General features: G+C 38.1%; 1 long non-coding RNA gene and 1 other non-coding gene across 3 annotated transcripts; both read right to left on the bottom strand.

Annotated features, from left to right (window-relative positions):
- Positions 1-717: 717 nt before the first annotated feature.
- LOC131251415 (uncharacterized) lies at positions 718-22443 on the bottom strand. 2 transcript variants are annotated; one of them, XR_009173842.1, is made up of 5 exons: positions 22299-22443; positions 21579-21664; positions 19621-19714; positions 979-1042; positions 718-799 (listed from the first exon to the last, which is right to left on the bottom strand). It is a non-coding gene; the product is annotated as an uncharacterized LOC131251415 (long non-coding RNA). The 2 variants fall into 2 exon arrangements; XR_009173841.1 differs by having other exon boundaries at positions 21579-22443.
- LOC131252380 (small nucleolar RNA R71) lies at positions 7315-7421 on the bottom strand. The gene has a single exon (XR_009174403.1). It is a non-coding gene; the product is annotated as a small nucleolar RNA R71 (small nucleolar RNA).
- Positions 22444-23061: the final 618 nt, after the last annotated feature.

Raw genomic sequence — 23061 nt, forward strand, 5'->3', positions numbered from 1 at the left:
TCTATTTGAATGTGAGTAGAAATGAGATCATTGTAGATAGAAATTTGATGTTTTAATAATATAAGTGTTGGATGCTTTGACAACATTTGTATTTTATATTACTTTTACTGTAAGTATCTACGCCATGTCTTTTAGATTTAGATCATACCACGAAAAACAGGGCAACACTGACTACTAAAATTAAAATAATATATAAATTATTTGTACTGGATTACCTACCCCATGCCAGTAGCTCAGAATTATAAATTACATTAATCTCAGTAATACTCTCCCAACTTTATACCCATCAAATATAATTTTAAAAACTGAAAGAAAAAAAATATTGTAGTGACAATGAAAAAATGCCCTAAAAGTTGTGGAATTGGAAATCACAAAGAAAGTAAGAAAATATTCAGCAAAAGTGTACTTGGACAAATTAGTGCACTAACATCATATTCTCACTCATGCATCTGCAGCTTGACAAAACATTCAAAAGTTCAGTATCATATTCCTAGAGGAGTCTAGGCTAAAGAACTAAATGCATGCAACCATCTTAAATGCAATATTAATATTCTAGCATAGATAAAACAGTTGCCAGGATATCTAATAAAATAGAAAAACATTGAAATTTTTTGTATTTTACAGATAAAGAAAAAGAGAATTGGACTTTGCACTCCTAAACATGCAATTTTCAACACTGATTAACCATGAAGAAAATGCCAAAATTAAAGATGTATCACTTGAATTTTCCAGTACGTTGGCAATATATAATTAAAGATGTATTCATCCCAAGCAAAATTTGCACCAAAACTCCAATGACCTAATACTCCAATGACCTAATATGTACAAGTAAATCTATCAAAAGCATCATAAAAATTGAGGGAAACATCATAAAATGTTCAGTACATTGACTTAATATCACCGAAAAAATCTACTGCAAGTACAATATTATATCCTGTCATTAAAGGATTTGTCGCAAGTTGGAAAAGAAACATCTACCGGTGGTTACGAAATGGGCCATAGTTAGAACATCACCACCAGCACAGAACGCCCTTCCTTTCCCCTGCAACCATTTGAAACACAACAATTAAAAACATGTCAGATAAAATTTTAGCAAAGAAAGAAAAAGTAAAGACAATACAAACCAAATGGTGGAAAACTAAAGATCACAAAGCATTTGCCATGTGGAAGATCCTCTTCAATCACCTATGTCCACATCTGAGCTAATTAGACTTTCAAGCATGTCTATTAGGATTCTCATAACATACATCAATCTTACCAAATCCAATGGAGTAACAAATTACCGGTTTTTGAAAGAAAAGTAATCACAATATGAAAAAAGAAAGAAAAAAATGGATATTACACGTGAAATGTTGGCACGTGTGAGCCACTGGGATGGGACTAGATCAAATTTTGTTGATGAGACCCTAGCATATATGGTCTTACCCTTCTATATCACTTAATTGACGTATTCTCCTGGATTCTTCATTTCAGATTTTCTACTGGTGAGGGAAAACAATCGCACAAAAAAAATAATAATAAAAATAAAAATAAATGGCAAGTGTTGATAGAATCACAAGTGGGAACCAACAATAGTGATATAAGAAATCTTTGCCCACTAATTCAAGGTTCCAGCCCCACAGGCACCTCCACATATGGCTATGCATGCTAACTTGGCACATACGGATGACATAGAGGCCACATATTAGGTTGAAAACAGTGTCGATTATCCAGCCAAAAGTCAATCCATCAGGGACTAAGGGTTCAAGTAATGAAAAACTTTCATACTACTATTCACTACAACTGAAAACAAGTAAAGGCCAACTATTTTCACGACATTACCACGAATTTTGGTTTGAGGACTGAAAGATGGTCATCTTGTCAAATGATCAAGCCCATTTACTAACATAATAGCCATTATCTTTCCTTGTACGTTAACCAAGATATATCAAAGGGACCATGATGAATGATCACAAATATACCAAAAAAAGTTGTGGTGTATCATACTGAAATGCAGATTCATTCAAATATCCTGATGATAGACATTTGCAGCTTTTGATAGTAAATAGAGGACCAGCTTTAGTAGTCCATGATTTCACCTTTCATGGCCTCCTACCACTGGCTGGCCAACAGAAAACGTGGAGGGTCCCACCTTTTTCTCATGTGGGTTCTTCTTGTCTTCTACCAACAACAAAGAGAGGAGAACAGTTCTCGTAGACTTTCATAATAAATAATGGAGTAATTTAGGAGGCAAATACAAACAATTAAGGGCATATCGGTTTCATTGATTTCGAGGTGGCATTATATATGAATCAAGGAAGTTGTAAACCACTTTCCCCTGCTTACAGTGTACCAGTGCATTTTATTTATCCAAGAACAAGGAGCATTCAAACAAGAAAGCATAACAATGAGAGCAATAGAAGCTTCAATTACATTCAAATATAAACAGTCTAAGGGAAGGCAGACATGAGGAGATTTGGTGAGCTGTAAATTTGTCATCACTTGGAACGGTCTTGGAAGAATCATTACTTGGAAAAGAGTAATAACAGTAATGAATCACACAAGGAACTTCAATTATATTTTTGGCATGCCAATTCATGTGCATTGTCACTCATTTCGAACAAAATATGTGACGTTTGATGTAGAGCGGGTTGCGGACATGTTCATGTCCAAGATGGACCAGAGAAGGCAAGATCGGAGGCAGAAGTCATCAAGATTGTCAGAACATTAAAACAGGCATATATTGCAAATCGGAATGAGTTACTCGACGTACCATAAATGATTTTGGGGTAGGACGAGCTACTTTAGCCAACCATTGCTTTTAGAGCTGGGTTGCCTATGCCGAATTTGCGAGATTCCACCATATCGACGGTTGAATTCCATTTTTACTACATATAGTAAGTTTTAGTTTGATTGTAACTCTTCATCCGTTGGACTTTAAGAGTTGCGCCCAACATGAAAAGTGTTTAGAAAAATTAGGAGAGTAACGTGGTTAAGCCACATACGACACTTACTATAAATAGAAAATTCATTATTTATAGTAAGTTACGAATTTTAGGGAGTTTTAGTTATAGTTTAATTCTTAAACTTCTTCCAAGTCTTAATATCCCTATTTAAAGGGTTGTAGACTCGTCTATTTCATCAATCAATCAATATTCAATAAATTTATTTTGACTTTCTAGAATTATTTCTAGTTTCTATTTTTCCACGTGAATTCAAGAAGTCTCTATGAGGAGTATAGAGAAGCTTCATGGATTTGAAGTAGTTATCCCCCTAAGGATGACGGTGATCGACCTCATCACATTCATCCCTGTGTCAACGGTTCACTGGATCAAATATGTAGGGAACCTTTCTTATCAAACTTCAATTTCATCTTCTTTTAAAAATCATAGAATCTACATGCAGCTTGAATACTATTCCATAGAAGATTCAAGAGTATCCCCTTCTTGAAGACATACACTCCCATGGAAGCAATGTATGGTTTCTTTTCAGCCTCCTCTCGTGACAGCCCTAAAATTGTAGTATCCACTACCTAAGGAATTTGAAATGAAGACACACAATCATACAAAATTGTAGAATTGCTTCATACTCATGAATTCTAATTTCAGTCTAATCCCACCAGCAGATGCGAATATAAAAGACATCAGAAAATGGATGATAATTACCATTGCCTTCAATTCCTCTCCTTTGGGCTTTTCACTAAAGAAAAGAACCCTTCCTTTATTGTCTATCTTCATTAAACCAAAGTAAAATGACAGAGAGAGAGAGAGAGACCTGAGAGAGGGAGACTGAAAGTGATTGTGCCATGGAGGTTTCTTCACCGCTCGATGGAGAGAGAGCGCTTGCTTGGCAGAAGAGGAGAGAGAGAGAGAGAGAAAGAGAGAGAGAGAGAGAGAGAGAGAGAGAGAGAGAGAGTGCCACGGTAGATAGCTGCTAGAGTTGCAGCAGAAGGTTGTTCTGCCGCCGAGAATATGGGTCGTGGAGTTGCAAAGAGAGAGAGAGAGAGAGATAGAATTGGGGGCAGGGAGAAGGAAAGAGTCGAAACTAGATGCTAGGGCTTATATATATATATATATATATAGGGATCCTTTGACAGCGCCTGGTTTTAGTTAGCGACGGTGAAGGGTCCTTCCAAAATTCTAGTATAACAATCCTTGCTCCAGCTAAACTACAATAATCTATAATAAAAAAGTGTCTTATATATGGCATGAACGTCTGACAAGAGTTATCAATCAGGATAACTAGTGAATTTAGATTATTGAATTAAACAGAAAACACACCTCCAGAAAAATTGGTGTGCAAAATCTCGAAAAGTAGTGGCGGAATGTTGTTTTCCCCTACCTGGCTTTCAAATTTTCTTCTACCTGCATAAATTTGGCAATGGATGCTGAGGGTCAAATATTACATATTAGACCCCAGTTATTACCTAATTTTACTACATGATAATATTTAACGCTTTATTTTAATCGTGTTTGTGTTACAAGGTGAATTTAGGAGCCCATATTGAAAAAGGGTAGTAAAAGCATGGATTTAACGCTCAGAAGTCACCAAGGCAAGGGACGAACCCTAGGGGACTAAGATCGAGGAATTTACATGCCAAATATTCGAGAAAATCAATAAATTGAAGTCCAAGAGGCTTGAAAATCATCCAGAATGCAAGATCATAGGGTTCTCACCATCCATTCAGCCCGAAACTTTATATCTGGCTTGAGGACCATAAATTAACCGTACACGTCGAATTTCAACCATTGAATCCTTGTAAAAGTGGCTTAACGGATAGATTATCCCATAAATCAGCAATCTGGGGCCCACCTAATCTCTGGATATGCTTCAATTTTGGTCTCAACCCTTTGAGTCAGATAGGAAGGCAGATGGACGGTGTGGATTTATCAGAAATATCATTGTGGGGCCCACATGAGTGTTGTACGTGCATTGCAGCAAGTGCACTCGCTGTGCCCAAAATGGTCAGCGACCGCTGACCCATCTAGATTTGGAAATTTGAATTTTTCACCTCTGTTTCGCAGGCAGAGCTTGCAGACGAAGCTCGGTAAGCAACTATCATCATATAATTCGATGGTCCACATCGTTCATTGAATTCAAAATGGATGGTGTGGATACTCCCTTCGCCGAAACTTGTTCCAAACGGTTGTTTCCGCACCTTCACTACACAACGTGTGTAAACAAAGTCAGTTCGTCTGACTCCAAACCGACCTCCTCCAGTCTATAAAAGAGAGAGCATGGATCATCTTTTAGGACGTGAAGAGAAGAGGAGAGAGAGAGAGAGAGAGAGAGAGAGAGAGAGAGAGAGAGAGAGGGAGAGAGACGTGTGAAGCGGGCCGGCAACGAGTTTGTTTTATCTTTTCTCCTTATTTTTTTTTCTTCCTTGGATGTTTTTAAAGAGATTTAGTTTGAGCATATCCATGTCTGGCTAAACCTCTTAGCTAGGGCTAAAAGGTGAAGCTTGTAGCGTGATGGGATGTTTTCTACGGTTTGATTCATGTTTAAGTTGAATGCTCTTTGATTTTCGTTTGATTAAAAGGAATATTTATAGTTTTTAATAGTTTGTTATGACTTAAATTACAATAAATATGTGATAGCTTTGAATATGTTCTTTTCATTATAGGGTTTGTGAATTTGGGAACCTTGTTATTCACCATCGTCTCCTGGGCATGGTTGGATGATGGAATCCTTCCTAACGTTCATAGTTCTCTTAGATTAGTTGTGGATTGGCTAAATTCGGTTGTTTACTTTGTGTCGTGGGCATGGTTTTGTGATGGAATCAATTCTAATTCTCATACCTCTCTTCTATTGAAAACTAGATCAAAGGAAGTTCATATTTGGATTTTTAACGTATTATCTTCCATCTGGATGAAGATAGGACTCTGATTCTAGTTGTGTTTATGAATCAAGCGTAGATCTCCTTGATCTCTACAAGTAGATCCTTGGAAACCCTAGTTTCCCACCTTTGAATTTTACAAGCGTTAGTTTAATAATTCATCATTATTCTCCTAGATTCTCCTGATTTAGATTACATCTTCGCCTAGTTCTAATTCAAGTTATTTTTAAATTACGTACAAGGTTCAGTCCCTGTGGATTTGACCTCGGTCTTACCGAGATTATTACTACATCACAACCTTATACTTGGGGTGTGAACAAGTTTTTGGTGCCTTTGCCGGGGATTGACGATTACGTTTTTTTGAGATTAACTAGTTTTAAAATTAGGTTAAGATTAGGGTTTTTCTAGTTTTAGGTCTAGGTTTTTCTGTTTGATTTTTAAAAAAACTAACCTAACTTTCCTGTTTTGTAGGACCTTGATATAGGCTTTCTGATTTGGTGATCTCTTCCTGATTTTTCTTCCTTTCTATTTCTATATTAGGATTTGTTTTATATTTTTAGAAATTTTCCTGATTTGTTTTATATAGGACTTCTTTTATTTTTAGAAACTAACTTCCTAATTCTAGGATTTCTTTCATTTTTAGAAACTTTCTTAATTTCTATTTTAGGTTTAGAACTTTCCTAATTAGTTTAGAAACTTTCTATTTTCGATTTTTAGAAGTCTTTCCTTTTTTAGAAACTAGTTTACTTTCTATTTTAGGAACTTTCTAATTTTAAAATTTTTATTTCTAGAAACTAACTTGTTTTGGTTAGTTTTGCAGGTTTTTAACTTAAGGACTTCGATTTGGTAACTTCCTTCCAACTCTTCTCTCTTTCTATTCCTAGATTTCTATTCTTTTAGGTTTAGGTTAAAATTTGTGATTGAGGGTTGTGAGTGTTACATGCCCAAGTGGGTCCGTGATAACACTCGACATCTCTTGACTGAAGGAGGATTGGTTGAGGGGCTGACTATCCATCACAGGACTAGACACCTCTCGAGATCCCCTGAGTTAATTGAAGTTATGGCCGCAAATCAACCTGAAGCATTACCTCCACCTAGGGTTGGGGAAGTCCAGGATGAGAATGAGGTACATCAAGCACCCTCGCCTCGTACTTTATGAGATTATTTACAACCGGCAAGGGTAAGCACACCCTCATGCATGGTTTTTCCTAAGAATACGGGGCACATGGATATTAAGCCAAGGGTGATCCAACTCCTTCCTAAATTTCATAGGCTTGAGTCAGAAAATCCATATTTACACCTGAAAGAGTTTAATGAGATCATAGTCACTTTATATTTTCCAAACGTGTCTTAGGACACAGTCACGCTGAAACTCTTTCCCTTTTCTTTGAAAAAGAGCTAAGACGTGGTTGCATTCACTATGTCCTAGATCTATTGGCACATGAAATGATATGCAATGGGAGTTCATAAAGAAATTTTTTCCATATCATAAAATTAACACCCTTAAAAAATCAATCATGAACTTTGCCCAAAATGAGGATGAAACATTCTTCCAATATTGGGAAAGGTTCAAGGATCTTGTCAATTCATGCCCACAACACGGTTTTGAAACGTGGCGCATTACACACTTTTTCTATGATGGACTGAAATCTTCCATGCGCCAATTGGTTGAGACCATGTGCAATGGGGAATTCATGAATAAAAATGTCGATGATGTGTGGAACTACTTGGATAGACTTGCTGAAAACGCACAATTATGGGACATACCCAAAATCAAGTACCATGTCTAGGGCGATTCAATTTAGGGAGAGGGGTGGAATGTATCTCCTTAACAAGGTCGATGATATCAATTCTAAAGTGACTAATCTCATAAGGAAATTGGAGGCCATGGAATTAAAGAAGGATAAGGTTAATGAAACTGTTTGTGGTATCTATGATTCCAACATTCACACAACCGAAAATTGTCCAATAATACCTGCCTTTTGAGGGGTGTTGAATGAGCAATCTAATGTCGTGAACAATTATCAAAGACCTTTTAATGGACCTACCTCCAATACATACAATCCTGGTTGGAGAAATCATCCAAACTTCAGTTGGAGGAATGGACAAACTACTACCCCTCAAGGTTTCTTCAATTAAAATCCAAATCAAGGGAAACCTCAAGAAGAATCGATTCAAAATTCCACACAAGAGCTTACTCAGGCAGTACGTGAACTTGTAAACTTTATGCAAAAGTTGGATTCACGTATGACAGTTATAGAAAAGGGGATGCTTCCTGCACAACCTCTCCCCAATCCTAAACCGTAATATGAGATAAGTGATCCAAGCTCTTCAAATCAGATGGAGCAAGCAAAATCTATCACTACTCTTATGAGTGGGAAGATCATTGACAAAACAATTCTGGTTAACGCTGAAAAGCCTAAAGACCCGAAAGTGGACAAAGATGATGGATCTAGCCATGCCCCACAAGAATTAGAACCGGAATCTCAAGGGAAGTTAGTTGCTCCATTTCCCCAACGGTTGGTTGCACCAAAACCTCTCTCTAACTCTTAGGACATTCTAGAGGTGTTGAAACAAATGAAGGTCAATATTCCTCTACTTGATGTCGTAAAACAAATACCTTCATATGCCAAATTCCTGAAAGACTAGTGCACGACCAAAAGACGGCAAAATATTCAAAAGAAAATCTTCTTGATTGAGAAAGTGAATGTAATCCTAAAGCAAGATCTGCTGCAGAAATTCAAAGATCCCAGTAGCCTAACCATATCATGTGTAATTGTGAACTATCGAATTGAGCATGCACTTCTTGACTTAGGAGCAAGCGTCAATCTGATTCCCTACTCGGTGTACAAGCAGTTAGAATTTAGTGAATTAAAACCCACCTTAAGCACATTACAACTTGCTGATCGCTCTGTTCATGTACCGAGAGGGATAATTGAGGATGTGTTAGTCTAGGTTGACAAATTCTACTACCCTATAGATTTTATCATCCTGGATACCGAACCCATCAGTAACATGAGCACTCAGATTCCCGTCATTCTTGGTCGCCCATTCCTTGCCACTTCAAATGCAATTATCAATTACAGGAATGGTGTCATGAATATGTCTTTTGGGAAGATGACATTGGAGTCAAACATATTTTCCAATACAAGCAAACAGTTAGAGGATGATGACGATTTCCACAACATTAATATGATTGACTCTTTTGTGGAAGATAGGACACCTCTGACCTTATCCTTTGACCCTCTAGAGACATGCCTGACCCACTCCCATGATTTTGATGATGACTTGATTAGGGAGACATGTGTCATACTTGATACTATGCCGGTACTTGAAGTTAACCGGTGGAGGCCACAATTTGAAGAATTACCCCAAATCAAAGAAGTGCATCTGCAGTCTAACCTCAAGGCACCGAAGCTTGACCTAAAACCTTTGCCCTCTGATTTGAAATATGTCTATTTAGGTCAAGATGAGATATACCCAGTGGTGATATTTAGGTCAAGATGAGATATACCCAGTGGTGATATCTACCCACCTGGAGAAAGAACAGGAAAGTATGCTCATATCTACTCTTATTAAGCATAAGAGAGCCCTTGGATGGACGATTGAGGACCTCAAGGGAATTGACCCTTCGATTTGTACTCACCGCATTTATCTCGAGGATAATGCGAAGCCCTCTCGGTAATCACAACGTAGATTAAATCCAAACATGAAGAAAGTGGTTAAAGCCAAGGTTCTTAAACTATTGGATGTAGGTATCATATACCCTATATCCGATAGTTAGTGGGTGAGTCCAACTTAGGCGGTTCCTAAGAAGTCCGAAATCACCATCGTAGCCAATGCTAATAATGAACTCATGCCAACTAGAGTTACTAGTGGTTGGAGAATGTGCATTGACTACAGGAAGTTGAATACCATCACGAGGAATGACCACTTTCCTTTGCCCTTCATTGATTAGATCTTAGAAAGGCTAGTTGGTCATTCCTGTTACTGTTTCCTTGGTGGGTATTCAGGCTACAATCAGATAGAGATAGCCCCTGAAGATCAGGAAAAGACTACGTTTATATGTCCCTATGGCACCTTTGCTTACCGAAGGATGCCATTCGGAGTATGTAATGCCCCTACCACCTTTTAGCAATGTATGATGAGTATCTTTTCTGACATTGTAACGCCCTGAAATTCGGGGGCCGAGCATAACTCACCTCCCGAGTTTCAAAACATCACTTATGCAACATATTTAATGATGGATGTATGTTGTCTGTATGAGTACATAAAACATGGAATAGATTAAGCCAAACTGCAAACATAATTTAGGGATAAGTGAAAGAACGCAAGCGGAAGACTTAAAGAAACATAAGTGCACATGTGCAAGTCCCTGAAATACGCATACATACCAGGTCATACTTTCAAGTGTTGCTATCAAAAATAATACAAACATCAAAATGAAATTCATCTATTCCCAAAAAGAAATCCCAAAATCCCACGCATCAGAACAAGGCTCACAAGAACCCGCCTGAAAACTTCATGAAAGAAAATGCAGCCTCATCATCCTCGAACTCCTGCTCTGCCTAAGGGGTCACATCAATATTTACATCTAAGACAGAGTCTGGTAAGGTGTTTAAGCACCGTCCCAGAACGTGGGAGTGAGTGATCAACTCAGTGGAACACTAAAGCAAAGGTTAACATGTTATCAATTCAATCAAGCAGTAATGATAAAGCAGAACAATCAAACATGTCCTAATTACTCTTGTTAGTGTAAGGATGTATGTAGAATGATGTATGCCCTTGCCGGTACACCCTCAGCGTCTTCATCTTACATTACGCATGACATCACCTCAGGTGCTCCACCTCTTACAGGCACATGCAATGCGGTGCATGAACATGATTACCAGTTGTTATTAGTCCTTTTCATACAGCAGGATTGGGAAGCTAAGGTACCTTCCTCATATCACTGTCCAAACAGTGATCCATTCTAGGGTCGTCAGTCCTAGACATCTCATACGATCATATAGTTTTAGGTCGCTGCAAAGGGCTCGTCACCAATCAATGCACGCCTATCATACCTTCGTTACTACAATAAGCCTCGTCACCTCAATGCGGTATCCAGGTATGCTCGAGGTCACTACAAAGGGCTCATCACCAATCAATGTAGGCCGACAACACGAATATAGTGTCCCATACCACCATAATCGGCTCACGAGTTTGGTTGCTCATTGGTCACTACAGGGAGGCTCGTCACCCCAGCGTAAGCCAACAGCTCGACTACGGTATCCCATACCACCATGTCTGGCTCATGAGTCTTAGCGGATCCGGGTATAATTGTTAACAGGATTTGCACTGGTAAGTTTGGTACCCTAGATTCAAACAATAGCGTCCATACATGGTGAACATACATCGGACAATCGGGTTACTTGACGAACTCGACTAGCACGAGCGCATGTTAGGTTGAACGACATAGAGTTCGCAAACACTCCATGTTGCAAAACCACTGCCGACAACTCTAATACGACTTGGGTTCGTCAAATCATGTCCTTTGTGACGAAAGCGACCTCAGCCATGAACTCAAGGCCGATTACCGATTTTCTAGACTATTTCATAGTCCCAAACACATTCCACTACAACAAATATTCATATAGAATGTAGAACAGCAATGGAACAATAATTCAAATCATGTAGTATGTGAGCATTTGTAGAATATCAACTCAACATAGATTTACACATAAGTAATGCTTGAAGTTAAACAACAAAGAATGTGACTTGCATGTGGGAATTCATACACACCAATAGGAGAGTTGAGAATCGCTTCTCAACGCCCGCAAATAGGATAGTATGCTACCCTTTAGACCATTCAGACATTTCTACAAACACTTACAATACATAGTTCAACATACATGACGCATGTTGAAAAACACGCATTTGGACAATTCCTTTTACCAAGGAGTTGACACATACAATTAGCATAAATACATGACAAATAATCATGGAAAGTACATGTTCATATTTTATACGTATATGGTACTTTCTACATACACAAGGAATACACAAATCTCTACACAAGGCATATATATCAGGAATACAATATAAACATAGCATTTGGCATGTGAAATTACACCCACTACAAGAATAAACCATTATCTGACATTGAAAGCCTTGAAAACCATAACCTATACGAATATAGTCCGCACCTTAAACCAGAAATAGCACACCGAACTGATTCAGACGATATGTCTTCGTCAACGGCGACAAGATAACCTAAGGCAAGAATAGAAATGAGCTACATCAACACATAGACTCTTCTAAGCTCTAAAACATATTAGGGTTAGGTTAACTTACCCAAGAAGGAACTTAGAATCGCCGGAAAAACGATTCAAAAGTGATGGTTAAAGGATGTAGAGTAATAGGAAAGAATATGAAGATGATTCACCAACTTCTCTCTCACTTTCTCTCTCTTTTCCTCTCTCTTTCTTAGCTAGGGTTAGGAAATTCGTATGGAAAAGAGAGTGAGGGTTTTAAGGTCTTTATATAAGCCTAACATTGATGAAAATAACCCCAGGGCCAAGGCATACTTAAGTTATAACCAAATCAGGCCTCTCTCGATCCAACGGAGCACTTCTGGTGGTCCTTTCCCGACGTGCGGTCGAACTTAAGCTCACTGACCATGGATCTAGGTCAGGCTGAGTTTTCGTACCGATCGGCTTTATAGATCAGCCGTGGCGGACCACACTCAATTCAACGGTCACCAAAACTCGATCAGGTCCATAAGCATAATGACATGTCTAGGCCACCTTCCCTGATCCGAGGGTGAAATTGGGTCAGAATCCAATGGTCAGATTGCTTAAAATCGTCACACAAGCGACACGACTCAGATTTCATAAAATCACATTTAATTTCTCACCGTTCTCACACTCTTCACTCCGGACTCAATCAAATCGACCCAAGACATCATCTGGACTTGATTTTTAAGGTGATGGTCAAGTCCAACATGGTGACCATATTTGTCTAAGATCATCGCTATCGGACTTTCGACGCGCGGTCCAGGTCCGATCCAAAGTTTCTAAAAATTCCTGAGAGCAACTGGATTTAGCGATGGATCCCAGATTTCAGAGTAACATAGCGCTAACTATTCTACAGGTTTTGAGTCATGCAGATCAAATTTAAAGTGATTGATGCTAATTTCACAAGCAATCGAGTTTAGCGCTAATTAACCCACAATTAGCTTCTAAGGAAAATAGAGGTAGTACTCGAGTCTTAGCACAAAATTTTTCGGGTCATTACAGACATGGTGAGGCAATATTTAGAGGTCTTCATGGACAATTTCTCTGTCTTCGGTCCATCTTTCAGCGAGTATTTAGAGAGTCTTAAATGTGCGCTGAAAAGATGTGAAGAAAAGAACTTGGTACTCAATTGGGAGAAGTGTCATTTCATGGTTCGTAAGAAAATTGTCCTTAAACGTATCATCTCGTCCAAAGGAATCAAGGTAGATAAGGCTAAAATTGATCTTATCTCTAACCTACCTTCACCCAAGAACATACGAGATGTGCGATCCTTCTTAAGACACGCCGGGTTTTACAGATGATTCATAAAGGACTTTAGTCTCATCTCTCGTCCTCTATTTATCTACTTCAAAAGGATGCACTATATAAGTGGACTGAGCCGTGTCAAGAAGCTTTTACTAAGCTTAAGGGCATGTTAACTACTGTACCTATCATCCAGCCACCCGACTGTAGCCTTCCTTTTGAACTTATGTGCGACGTGTCTGATTATGCTCTCGGGGCAGTTTTAAGCCAGAGAAAAGAAAAGAAGCCCTACATTATTCATTTGCAAGTAAGACTCTAAATCCTGCCTAAGTGAACTACTCGACTATGGGAAAGGAACTCTTAGCCATAGTGTTCGCTTTGGATAAATTTAGGTCCTACTTGATCGGATCCAAGATCATCATTTACATAGATCACGCGGCGCTCAAGTATCTTCTTGCTAAGAATGATGTTATGCCTCGCCTGATAAGATGGATCCTTCTACTATAAGAATTTGATTTAGAAATTAAAGATAAAAAAGGGAGTAGAGAACGTAGTGGCTGACCATCTTTCCCGTCATAATCCCTCTGATTCCCTTGAAACGGCATATATCAATGACATGTTCCCTAACGTACAATTGTTCAGAGTCTCTCACTCACCTTCATTCGCTAATATTGCTAATTATCTTGCTGCAGGTTTCATACCGACACAATGGACTGCGCAAGATAAGAAGAAATTTTTCACCGAGGTGCGCAACTTCTTTTGGAACAATCCATATTTGTTTAAATATTACGCAGACCAAATCCTAAGGAGATGTGTGTCAGATGATGAGCATCAGAGTGTCATCTCCTTCTGTCACTCACAGGCCGGTGGTGGTCACTTTTCTGCTAAAAAGACTACGGCCAAGATTCTGCAGTGTGGCTTTTACTGGCCCACTATGTTCAGGGACACTCATGATTTTTGCAATGCTTGTGAGCGTTGTCAGAAATTAGGAGCATTGTCTCGTCGAAATATGATGCCCTTGAACCCCATTCTCATCATAGAAGCATTTGATTGCTGGGGCATCGATTTCATGGGACCATTCCCTCAATCCTTTGGAAATCTATACATTTTCCTCGTCGTAGACTATGTCACTAAATGAGTCAAAGCGATTCCGTACCAGGACAATGACCATCGCACGGTTATTAAATTCTTTAAAGAAAATATCCTTTCTCGATTTGGAATGCCTCGAGCCATCATTAGTGATGGGGGATCACACTTTTGTAATAGTCCATTCGAGAGTTTAATGAAGAAATATGGTATCTCTCACTCATAAGGTGAACACCCCATACCACCCACAAACAAGTGGGCAAGCTGACATTTTCAATAGGGAGATCAAACACATCTTGGAGAAAATGATTAACCCTGACCACAAGGATTGGTCAACCCGATTAACCGATGCCTTATGGGCTTACCGTACTACATTTAAGACCCCTATTGGAATGTCTCCCTTTAGACTTGTATATAGGAAGGCTTGCCACTTGCCTTTGGAGTTGGAACATATAACTTACTGGGTGATCAAAAATCTGAATTTTAATCTGGACAACGCTGGCTTACTACGCAAACTTCAGTTGAATGAACTTGAAGAAATCTGGAACAATGCGTACGATAAGTCAAGAATTTACAAGGACATGATGAAGGCATTTCATGACCAACGTATTCGACGAAAATCATTCACGTCAGGTCAGAAAGTCCTTTTGTATGATTCTTGATTACATCTATTTTCGGGTAAGCTCTGATCTTATTGGACCGACCCTTTCACTGTTATCAATGTTTATCCTCATGGGGCTGTTGAGATTCAAAATCCAAACAATAGAAATAAGTTTAAAGTAAATGGACATCGATTAAAGCCATTAGTTGAGAAATTTGATTTAAAAGACATGTTCATGCATCTGAATGATCCTGTGTATCAGGATTGATCACCTAGTCTAATGGAGGTACAGGTAGGTTTACTACTTTCATAAGACTGAGGCAGTTTACTTTTTGTTGTTCTAGGTTAGTCAGCTTTATGTTGTTAGGTTAGTTTGCTTCCCAGTTGTTTTAGGGTAGTTTCTTATGTTGGATTAACTCTTGTGTCGAACCGCCTTCACATTGAAATCTCTTTGGGAAAAAGCCACTTAACTCCGTCATCAGGTACTATCTTTCCATCACTTCCCCCTTACTTTCGTTGTCTCATGTGTAGTGCACGCATATATCTTTTACATTGAGGACAATGTAGATTTTAGGTTGGGGATGGGAGATTAGGTTACCTAATCAGTATTTTCTTGGTCTTGAGCAAAAATTGTGAAAATTTTTAATTTTTAATTTTTTTTCTTTTGAAAATTCTTATGAATTTGAAGTGATTTTGACAGCCATCTTTGATTTAGACATATAATATACGTAATGTTGGTAATTTACGACTCTTAGATTCAGTTATCTGTTAGATTTCACAGTTAAGTTGAATTGTTAATCCATGATTAGAAGTTTAAATATTGATTGAGTCACGATTTCACATGTCATACCTAAATTACACATTACGGCTTCAGTTTGTTATTGAATTAATAACCTAGTAGTCACTAGACATGGAAGGAGCCAACTTGGGGAATTTGTCCATTATGTTCAAAGAAAAAAATAGTACCTACCTAAAAAACAGTTGTCTTCGGAAAGGGTTGGGCGAATAGTCTTCACCATGGGTTTGCTCCCTATAGGTAAGGGTTCGATTCCCATCATTGGCTTTACCTTTAAAAGGTTGACATAGCGTGAAAGCCATCGACGGAAAAATCAAAAGCTGGAAGAATGAAAAGTTGAACTGTAAGGTAAGTTTTGGTTTAGGTTATGATTATCCTGAATGCTCTTATGATTATCAATGTTATCATGATAATAAAGAATTGAGTCTTTGATTATGATAAGTTTTGGTTTCACTATACACCCATGGAACTCAATCTTTAGAATTTTTCTAATCGATGGATTAATACTTTGAACTTGACTATAAAGTTTACCATGCGCTTGATTCCAGGAGAAAGTAATGCCCAACATTCATGAATCTTAGAATTCTAGTATCTGGATTGTTTTTCAAAAATTCACTCGGGTTTATAGAAATTGTCTCGTACTTCTTCAATTATTTTTTGCATACTTTGCTTGGGTCTAGTAAAATGCTGGTTGGAGATTGTGTTGAGGGTCAAGTATTGCATATTAGACCTCAATTATTACCTAATTTTATGTACATGATAATGTTTAACACTTGATTTTAATCGTGTTTGTGTTGCAAGGTGAATTTAGGAGCCCAAACTGAAAAGGGGTACTAAAAGCATGGATTTAACGCTCAAAAGTCACCAAGGCAAAGGACGGACCTCAAGGGACCGAGATTGAGGAATTTACACATCAAATATCCGAGAAAATCAAGAAATTGAAGTCCAAGAGGCCTGAAAATCGTCCAGATGCAAGATCACGGGGTTCTCACCATCCATTCGGCCCGAAACTTTATATATGGCCAAAGGACCATAAATTAACCATATACGTCGAATTTCGGTCATTATATCCTTGTCGAAGTGGCCCAATAGACAGATTAGCCCATAAATCATCAATCTGAGGCCCACCTAATCTCTGAATATGCTTCGATTTTGGTCTCAACCCTTTGAGTAAGATGGGAAGGCAGATGGACGGTGTGGATATATCAAAAATATCATTATGGGGCCCACACGAGTACTGCACGTGCACTGCAGCAAATGCACTCGTGTGCATCAAGCCAACCAAAACGATCAGCGACCGCTGACCCGTCTAGATTTGTAAATCCAGATTTTTCGCCTCTATTTTGCAGACAGAGCTTGCGGACGAAGCTCGGTGGGACACTATCATCATACAATTCGATGGTCCACACAATTCATTGAATTCAGAGGGCCAAACCAACCGTACCCTAATCTACAGTTTGATTTTCTCAAACATTGCATGTCATGAAGTCTCAAACACAGGATGGACGGCAAAAGCACAGATTCAGTGGGCCGCATCAAAAGCACTCCAAAACCATCCATTTTCACCCGAAATCTCGTCACAAAGCTACTGAACGGAGTAGATTTTCTCACTGATGTTGATCATGGGCCCACTGAATGTTCCAGCGCAAGAAAATATGAAGGTGGGTGCGAAAGCAGCGTCCGGACGCTGCCGGCCAAGGTGGGGCGTTATGTGATCTTGTCTGTGATCGGATCAGCAATCCAGATCGTCCATAATCTCCAAAAGGGGGTCACGACCCTTCCCATGAAGTCAAAATGGGCGGTGTGGATACTCTCTTTGCCAAAACTCGTTCTAAACGCGGTTGTTTCCGCGCCTTCGCTGCACAACGTGCGTAAATAGAGTCGGTTCGTCCGACTCCAAACCAACCTCCTCCAGTCTATAAAAGAGAGAGCATGGATCATCTTTTAGGACGTGAAGAGAAGAGGGGAGAGAGAGAGAGAGAGAGAGAGAGAGAGAGAGAGAGAGACGTGTAAAGTGGGCCGGTAACGAGTTCGTTTTATCTTCTCCCTAGTTTTTTTTCTTCCTTAGATGTTTTTAAAGAGATTTATTATGAGCATATCCATGTCTGTCTAAACCTCTTAGCTAGGGCTAAGAGGTGAAGCTTGTAGCATGATGGGATGTTTATTACAGTTTGATTCATGTTTAAGTTGAATGCTCTTTGATTTCGGTTTGATTAAAAGGAATATTTATAGTTTTTAATGGTTTGTTGTGACTTAAATTACAATAGATCTGCGATAGCTTTAAGTATGTTTTTTTCATTATAGGGTTTGTGAATTTGGGAACCCTGTTGTTCATCATCGTCTCCTGGGCATGGTTGGATGATGGAATCCTTCCTAATGTTCATAGTTCTCTTAGATTGGTTATGGATTGGCTAAATTCTGTTGTTTACTTTGTTTCATGGGCATGGTTTTGTGATGGAATTAATTCTAATTCTCATACCTCTCTTCTATTGAAAACTAGATGAAAGGAAGTTCAGAATTGGATTTTTAACGTATTATCTTCCATCTGGATGAAGATAGGACTCTGATTCCAGTTGTGTTTATGAATCAAGCATAGATCTCCCTGATCTCTACAAGTGGATCCTTAGAAACCCTAGTTTCTCACCTTTGAATTTTACAAGCTTTAGTTTAATAATTCATCATTATTCTCCTAGATTCTCCTGATTTAGATTGTGTCTTCGCCTAGTTCTAATTCAAGTTACTTTTAGATTACGTACAAGGTTCTGTCCCTGTGGATTCGACCTCGGTCTTACCGAGATTATTACTACATCACAACCCTATACTTGAGGTGTGAACAATGGACAATCCAGTCAACATCTAGATAATTCCAAGTAAGATGGCAACACACTATAAAATCATCTAGAGACATGGACTATGGTCTAAATGGCAAATTTTGATGGTTTCTTCTATTTGAAGAAATGAACTTGATTGGAGTTGGTTTGGCAGTCTTTCTCCATTCTAATAAATGCATAATGGAGTTTTCTTACTTTCAAAACAAAGCATCGTTTCAATCAGAAGTTGGTGTGTTTAAATGCCATTTGTGTCCTTTATAAATTAACCTGGCCCTTCACAGCCTGAGCAACAACTATTCAACTGATCAAGTCCACAAAACATAGTTTATAAATTAATTTTATTCTATGATGTTATTTCTTCAATTTTAGCAATAATAACTTATGCATAATATACAGATTACTATGATTTATATCCAATCCCATGATGCAGCAAGATGGTTTTCTGTTGTCGGAAAACATGTAACAACAGGTAATATTGAAGTCCCCTATCTTTCATAATGGAGGTTAAAGTTCCAAAGAAAACAGTTTCCAGTGATGTACACAAGCACCTGGACCATGCACTCAGACAAAACATAAAATCTTGTAAATTACTCATGCAAAGAAAAAAAAAAGCAAAAAAAAAAAAAGAAAAGAAAAGGAAAGAAGCTCTTCGTGAATACATTCATGGATGAGGAACTGAGATAAACATTTAACATGTTTATAACAGACTGGTTGCTACAAATACCCAGTGTTTTTTTATACTGTTTCCAAATTGGTATCCAAAGCATATCTACATGGTATGAAGGGAAAACATGTTACCCCTGTAACTATGTTTTTGAGAGATAGGTAAACAACATTCTATTATAATAAAGCAGGAATGTTTCAAAAACAAATGCCAATGACCCTGCAAACCAGTAACTTGACCAATGTTGGTGAAAAGCACAAGAAGAAATGAAGAGGACAAATGTCAACTTATTTCAGATCATTTAACTTACAACATATTTTCGTATCATTTCAAGTTCATCAGGAGTTCTTTTAGAAAGTTTCTCTTCATAATTATTTTTCCCAACCTTGTTCTCTCAATTTGACCTGACAACATTAATATCAAATCTGTAACTTACAAAAGTAAACAACAAAGCCTAAAGATTTGCGCCAATACGATGAAATACATCTGAACTCATAGAAAAAGAAAAAATCATGAACTTTAGTGAGCACAAAATAATAATAAAAAAAAAAAAAAAAAAATCATACAAATAGATGGTTGTTATCCTCATCTGAAGGGTAGATGGATGAACTGCATAAAGTAATCAAAGCACAAATAGCAGATATGCAAATACATTTCATGGGTGTTCTAAGGGAGATCTCTTGGGAAGTTGGAGTTTGTAGTTTGAATGAGAAGATTCTTGCCTTGATGTTTTTTTTTTTTCATCTTTTTTATGTGTCATATGATTTGTGTGGATCTAAAACTTTTGAGTGACAAGAGGGTCACTCACATGTTGCGCTGGTCCTAAATGATGCATCCTTCTTTTTAAAGTGAATACAATCGTCAAATTTTTAATACAATCGTCAAATTTTTAATACAATCGTCAAATTTTTAACCAAAAAGGAAAAAGAAAAAAAGAAAAACAGACACAAGAAGTGACAGAGGTGATCATTCATATCTGGGAAAGAACCAGGACCTGAAGTGGGCCCAAGTTGGTCCCAAGCAGGGCTCGAAAGCTGGCAATAGCAACCACTTAACAGCAGCAAATAGGGAGCCATACTCCTTGTAGGCCGAAGTTAGGGGCTGATACCGGCACCCCTGTAGAGAGAATTAGACATGAATACAGCTTGTGCATGGACCCCACTGTAGGGTTGTTTTACTTATATTAATAGTCTTGGATAGGAGTTATAATGGCTCAGATTCAACCACATCTATGACAGAGATTAAGAGAGAGGTTTTAGGGATCCTTAAGAGTGTAAAGGTCTTTATTTCATCTATGTGGAGGTTTATGTTATGAGTTTCTTTGAAGAGTTTGATGTGTAATTTCTTTTTGGAGATAAATAAGATGGACGATCATTTTGTTGGGTTTGGGGAGTTATCAAACCTTGATTTATCATGGTTATATTAATCTTGTATGGTTTTAATCACAGTTTAAAAACACTACGAGTCAATTTGAACCTTGTTTGAGTCACCTCAACTCGATTGTCTTTTGAATCAACTCACAATAGAAATCAATTCACTCGAGTTTCGTCAAGTTGCATTTGAATATTTTTCGAGCTTTTTCTGGTCAATCGGATCTTCTTCTCTTTTTCTTTTTCTTTTTCTTTTTTCACTCAGGAGGATGAGATATTTTGCCTATATTTCTAGGATTTCTTAGATTTTAGTCATTTTTTTCCTATATGTTACATTTTTATTAACTTACATATTTCATAACATTTCAATATTCACAAACACTCACCAAATATCAGGTTTTTACATTTGGGTTGTGCCCACTTTTCTGCTGAATCTTGGGCTCTACCAAACCTGATGGACTTTCGAGTCAAGTTCAGTTTTCGGGTCTTTGAACCATGGTTTTAATTTGTATTTGAATGCTGGAATTTATTCATCAATGCTGGAAACTCTGATTTATTACTCATATTCAGAATTACTTGCTAGATATCGCAATTTGAGTGCTAGAGAACGAGATTGCTGGAAGCCTTGAACTAGTTTTCTAGCAGCAGGAACAACTTTCTAATTGCTGGAGATTGTTACTAATTGCTAAAACTTTGATTTCCATGGTTAATTTCATAATAATCTACTGTGATCAAATTTGATTGAGTGAAAATTCTTTGGGCCTATCCTAAACTCTTGGATCTAAAGACTGCAATTGATAAGGACTCTCTATACACAATTAACTGAATGATAGCAGAATTAACAATAGTTATTATTTATGTAGACAACGGATAAGTGTAAAATAAAAAGAACTCCCACCTATCAAGAGTGCGAACTGAGCCTGTAACAACATTATACAGAGAGCATTTCACTACTAAACTCTATGCAAAGGGAAATGAACCACTCTGGAGAAAACATTCAAGTGCAGAGGTTAGCGGCAAGCTAAAATAGCAACAACCAAATTGAGAAGTCAAAGCAGATAATCTCGTTGGCATTTTAACAAACAACTCCTTTGCATATATATCATTCTCCACACACACACAGAGTACAACCAAACTAAATGCATATATACCATTCTCTACAAAATCACATCTCTTTGGTATTTTAACAAACAAATCATCTGCATTTTTTTTCAATACTAAGAGAGAGTTAGAGAGAGAGAGAGAGAGAGAGAGAGATGCAGACATGGTAAAGAGGCTAGCAAATGATTAAGTGCATCAATCTTAATATGAAGGCTCCAATTTTACCAAATCAATCAGCAAAAAATCGTCAATTTATTAAAGAGAATACCAAATCTCATTAAATTGAAGAAAGAAAAGCACGTATCCAAGATAAATCCAGACAAAAAAAAAATCTTTTAGAAAAAGGAATAATCATTGAATCAGATCAAAAAATGAAGGCGATGATGCATGGTGGTGGTGAGATGCACGAAGGGACTGAAGCTTCATGCGGTGGTCACGGGTGTGCTGCCAAAAAATGGCTGCCGCAAGAGCAGTTCATGGTGGAAGCGTGGCAGAGAGGGTTTTGATGGGGGGCTACCGATTCTGGAAATCATGATGATGCAATGGCAATGTTAGCGGCTGGGTCAGCAACAACAATGGCAACGGATGTATTGATGGACGGTTTCGCAATGGATTGCAAGGGTTGCGAGCAATGCAGCCCTCATAAACAAAAGGAGAGAGAGAGGGAGGGGGATTGTTGTGCTGAGAGAGAATGAGAAATCATATTAGGGCTTTAGTTTTAACCTTTGGGACCCTTTGCCGGCGCCCGGTTTTAGGCCGCCAGCGATGCTCCATTTTCTTGTAGTGTCTCCATTGTTTTATATCGTGTGACACACTTGACTCTCGGATCTACCTAATTTTTGGACCCATGATCTAACATCATCTAACGAAGTAGATGAACAGAGTGGATTGCCCACCAACATCACCATGGACCCGATCTAATCTCACTAGCGATTGAAGACCCCATTCAAGACGGGACTTCCTCATTTTCTCGCAAACAACACAACTGCACAAGCACATTTGGTTAATAAGTTTCCAGGGTAGTTTTTCTACCTATCCAACCTTAGGCGTGCGTACAAGCCCGTGCATGCATCAATTCAAAAATATTTGGAGAGGATTTCCTTATAAGCACTCTTCATGCCCATTTTCTATTTGATGTTGGATAAAAGAAGAGCACCTGAAAATAAGATAAAACAAAGACATTTTTTTTATTCGAAATACTTTTCAAACCTAATAAGTTACTTTCTTCACCATGAGTAAACGTTAATGAAATCCTCTTGTTCATCAGGTAGACCATCCCT

This window comes from Magnolia sinica, chromosome 7 (assembly GCF_029962835.1).
Source record: "Magnolia sinica isolate HGM2019 chromosome 7, MsV1, whole genome shotgun sequence".
In the NCBI taxonomy this organism is placed as follows: Eukaryota; Viridiplantae; Streptophyta; class Magnoliopsida; order Magnoliales; family Magnoliaceae; genus Magnolia; species Magnolia sinica.